At 41.4% G+C, this 5,256-nt stretch overlaps 1 pseudogene; it reads left to right on the top strand.

The window, feature by feature from the left end:
• The first annotated feature begins 1,636 nt into the window (after positions 1-1,636).
• LOC121138557 lies at positions 1,637-3,852 on the top strand (annotated as a pseudogene).
• Positions 3,853-5,256: the final 1,404 nt, after the last annotated feature.

Below are 5,256 nucleotides of genomic sequence, written 5' to 3'. Positions count from 1 at the left end.
ATGAGCATGCCATCCCCGAGTAGAATTTAGGGATCCACACTTCACAAGAGCACTAGGAGATTTCTACAGAGTCAAAACTGAACAGCAGAGGATGCAGAAATTGTGACCTAGCCACTCTGCAGGGATTTGTTGGACTTTTAAGACTCATGTGGTTGTTCCTCAGGGAGAGGGTAATATATAAAAGCATTTATTATGTCCCTGCTCCTGCTGTACCTTAAATGTCAGAGGGAGTTGTAGATGAAGGCCACACTCTATGCCTGGAGAGTATTTTCCAATCTTCCTTTGTAGTTTGAGGTTTCTATAGAAACTTATGTCTTAGGCTTCAAAGCATTCACAATTTTCTGAGCAAGACCAGTTAGCATATATTTTTGGCTTTAATGGGCAATGTAAAATAATCTTCCATACTGTAACCTGTGTGTATTTGCAATTTTTATTTACTTTAGCTATTTTAAAATTCCAGAACCATACCATATCACATGATCTATAAGAGAATAAAAGGTAAAAATGAAAAGAAAAGCAAGCAAGGAGTGGAGTTTGGTTCATAGGATCAGTGTGCTGACTCCTCACTGAGCCCAGGGACACGGTCTATGTGGAAATTCTCTGATCTGTCCTTGTGCTCCGGGTCCTATTTAAGTGTTCTCATGCAAGAGGCCTCAAGGAAGTCTCCTGTTTACTTTCTGGGCACAGGCACAGCATCCTGACACAGGGCTGGTGGAGTTCAAATGGTGTAATGCAATGTCTGTTAGGTCACTATTAGGATAGGGAAAGCCACTTTGTGTGTCATCCACCACCATGCTCGTTTTGTTCTTTCTGCCACTCCAGAATTAACAGCACTGACATGGTCATTATCATGTTGTTCCTCTTGTCACTTGATACAGCTTTAAACATCATGGACTCCAGTTCAGAGCAAAAGGCAAGGTTGTGTTTCTATGTGTGAGGGAGTATGATCAAATATATGTAGGGAGATACAAGACCACTCTCTTTGTAGGACAGTTGCCTACTTGTATATACCCTACAGTGCAATCTGCAATTGTTCTACTTCCTGCCAAACCCTTCCTCACATTTCTACCCGCGTCTACTGTTTTCGTGTAAACCTTTTTTCTCTATACCACAGGTTCCAGAGGATTTTTTTCACCTTAAAATCTTCTTTGCTGGCAAAATTTATATAAGAAATTGGTGGCCCGGGCCTTTAGGCCGCGGTGCCGCCTGAGGAAGCCTCGGGCTTGGGGGCCGGCACCCAGCCGCCGCCCCGCTCCCCGGGGCCCGCACAGCCGAGCCCCGGCCGACCCCGGATACCTACAGGGCCGCGACCGAGCGCGAGGCGAGCACGACGGCAATGTCCATGCAGCGGGGAAACAGAGGATAATGGCATCTGCAGCACTGTCGCCTAGAGCGCCCTCCTCTCTCTCGCGCTCTCCCTCACTTGCTCGCTCCCTCTCCCTCCCTCCCTCATGCTCGTTCGCGCACTCTGGAGCAACTGGAGGGGGAGGGGAGCATGGACACTGCTCTCGCGAGATCTGAGGCAGGCGCTCACGTGCGGCTGGAGGGGGGCGGCTCCAGGGTCTCTGCGAACCCCGGGGGAGCCCCGAGGGGGTTGGAGCCGGACCCCGGTCATTTCTCTGCAATAGAGGCTTTGCATATTCCACTGACAGCCCAGCTGGAGACAGTGTCATCAGATCTCATGCTGCCCTGAGGAGCAGTGGATGTGTGTGCTCTTATTTTGAAAATGAGTGTAAATAGTGCTGTATTAAGAGTTGAAACCTATGTTAAAGTGCCTCTACCCTGGCTGGAAGCATGTGTTAACTGGATCCAAGAAGAAAATGAAAATACTAATTTGAGGAAAGCACAAGTAAATAAACAGGTGTTGGAGCAATGGCTTCTTACTGACCTGAGAGACTTGGAACATCCTCTCTTACCTTATAACATTTTAGAAATCCCAAAGGGAGAACTGAATGCATTTTATGCTCTGCAGATCAATTCCTTGGTTGATGTAAGTCAGCCTGCATATTCATTCCCAGATACAAAAGCTGAGAGGAAAGAATACAACCAATGATCTAGTTTCAGCTGAAACACAGGTTACCCCAAGGCCTTCATGGATGCTCATGCTGCAGCTCACCGATGGTGTCACACAAATCCAAGGGATGGAATATCAGTCTGTTCCAGCTCTCCATGGTGGTCTTCCTCCAGGTACAAAAATTTTGGTTCATGGACGAATTTCCTTTCGTCTTGGTGTTCTCTTGTTGAAACCGGAAAATGTGAGGGTATTAGGGGTTGAGGTAGATGGTCTTTCAGAAGAATATGCTCAGGAAAAAGTACTTGGAAGACTGATTGGTGAGCTAGACCCTGCAGTCTCAGTTGTACCAAATGACTCTGCTCACAATGTGCCCAGAGTTTCGGGGTCGGGGTCAGACCCTGCTTTAGGACCTTCAGATGAAGAGCTCTTGGCAAGTCTTTATGAAAGTGAGGGACCTGCAGCAAACGATGATGCATCCATGGGAGCAAGCGGCTTCAGCGCAGGCAGTTCCTTAAATACTACTCCCACAGGCCAGTCTGATTTTGAGCCAGGATGGAATATTTCTTCAAGGCAAAAGGAGAAACCAAACCAATCTGTGCATTTCTCTAATGGAGAGTTTGATGACTTTTCACTGGAAGAGGCCTTGCTTTTAGAAGAAACTGTCCAGAAAGAACAGATGGAAACCAAAGCATTGCAGCCACCAACTTTGAAGAAAAACACAGATAGATGTGTAGACTCACATAAACCTAATACTCAGAACCACACTGATTTGATTCATAAACAAGGAAACAACAATTGCAATGAAAAAAAATTATCTGAACAAATAATTCATGAAGACAAATTTTTTGACTGTCTATCTGCTAGAGACCATCATAAGAGACTCCTAGCCCATGACTTTACAAATGACAGTAAGACTTTGGGAGTAGATAATACGACAAAAGAAAACATCGACAGTTCACGTGAACATTGCTTAAGTAATAAAATGTTAAAGAGAAAACAAGGAACCTGTCTATCAGAAAAGAGTTCAGAGATCTCTGATGAAAATAGCTACCCTTTTCAGACTTGTTCTTCAGAATCACTTGAGAATAATACTGATCTTTCCCTCGGCATGGACTTAAATTCTCCACCTTTTATCTATTTTGCTGTTCTAATGGCCAGAAAGCCAAAGGAAGTTACCACTGTGAAAGTCAAAGCCTTTATTGTCACTTTAACTGGGAATCTCTCAAGCTCTGGTGGCTGTTGGTGTGTAACTGCAAAGGTTTCTGATGGCACCGCATATCTAGATGTAAATTTTATAGATGAAATACTTACCAGTATGATAGGGTTTTCAGTACCAGAAATGAAACAATTAAAAAAGGACCCTCTTAAATATCAGACCTTCCTAAAAGGGTTACAAAAATGTCAGCGAGATCTGATAGATTTGTGTTGCCTAATGACTATTTCATTTAATCCTTCTTCAGGTAAAGCCATGGTACTTGAATTACAAGATGTCAGTGTGGAGCACCTTGAGAACCTAAAGAAGCGGCTAAAAAAATAATTGGCCAAAATGCTATTGGAGTATACCTTAAGACATGCAAATATTTGTAATCAAATTTGTTCATATTCTTATTTTTTAAATTCTGTAAAAGAAGAAAAAGCTTCAGAGCTTAAAAAATGGATGATATTGCTCTGTTCAAGAGGCTTTCTGCCAAGCCTGCGTTTGACCCTCTGGTCCCTTGTAGCTTAAAAGAGGAGCCAACTCCCAGAATCTGTTGATCATCCTCCACACATGCAGCATGGAATTCATACAGATACCCACACGTATATACTAAATGACATTTAAAAATAAAGATATTTAATTAAAAAAGAAATTGGTGAACAAATCAAATATTTACTGATAATAAAACATAAACCTATTTTAATGATTCTGTAGTATACGCATAATTTTACTATTTACTCAAAATGGTAGTTAATTTGCACATTGATGAGAAGGATGCACTTGTTTATTTTTACATCAAGTATTAAATCTAGAACAAAACTTTAAATATCAGAAATGCAGAATATCTCAATATTTTTCTTAGAGTTCATTTCTATTTTATTTTGCAGTTGTGCTGAGAATGCTGCTTCAAATAACCACTTAGACAAAATGACAAAAGTATGTTTAGAGACATGTTAAATTGCTGAAAATACTTACCTAACTCCCAGCTAGCCAGATTTAATTTAATGAGTACGTGCATGCATTCATGTGTATGTTTGTGTGTGTGTGTGTGTGTGTGTGTGTGTGTATGTGTGTGTGTGAGTGTATGTTTGCAGTTCAAGTCAGGTGCTCAAATAGTATGAATTTAAAAACTTCAAACATTCTGTAACAGTAGGCTAAGATAACTAGCTCCAGACTTTCACACGGAAGAATGTGGATAGAATAATGAGAAGTCTCTGTTTTATGTAATTAAACCATTTCATAATCTTACAAGAGCAGAAAACTTCCTTTGTCCAATAAAATCCTTAAAGATCACAATGTGCTCATCTTCCATCTGAGCCAAGGAGTTTCAGGTAGCATTTGTTGGCACTCCTTGGTGTGTTGGCATGCATAGTGTAAGGTAAATGTACTGAGTAAATACATCAGGCTTCACAGTAGTTGTGCATACGACATGGGTCAGTACTCTAGAAATGCCTCAGATAAATTGTGTGTTTGGTTTTGAACTTACTTTTATTGGTTATGCATTCAGAAACATTTTTCTGTTGTCAGAAATATCATGATTCCCACATTCAGTATGAGGCTGAGAGTTATGATGAAGAAATAGTTTTCTAAACAGCTGCTCTCCCTCAACTTGAGCTGTTCCCGTCCTTGGAAATATTCTGACTCCCCTTTTCTAAAAGGTCTATAAGCCACCTTGTTGTAAGTGTATAAGAAAAATATATTCGTTTAAATTTCTCTATTTCACATAGCTCCCTCAAATTCAGTAACAAAGGGTATTTATTATTGATTAATGGTACAAACCTAAGTAAGTCATTAATACTTGTAGTTGTCTGTAAGCACAAATTGGTCAAGGCCGAAGAAGCTAGTGACAAAGATGAAAGCCTTGAGCACGTATTTCCATGTTTCTGGTAATGTTTCCCATCAATTGCCTTGTGTGTGTGTGTGTGTGTGTGTGTTTCAATACTGAGTTGCTCTGTGTAACAGCTGTGGCTATCACCAACTCAATTTGTAGACAAGGCTGGCTTTGAACTCAGAGATCCACCTGCATCTGCCTCTGAAGACTGAG

This window comes from Mesocricetus auratus, unplaced genomic scaffold, assembly GCF_017639785.1.
Source record: "Mesocricetus auratus isolate SY011 unplaced genomic scaffold, BCM_Maur_2.0 contig_12744_pilon_obj, whole genome shotgun sequence".
NCBI lineage: Eukaryota > Metazoa > Chordata > Mammalia > Rodentia > Cricetidae > Mesocricetus > Mesocricetus auratus.
The sequence above is the reverse complement of the archived record's forward strand: the minus strand, read 5'-3'. Positions and strand labels throughout refer to the sequence as shown.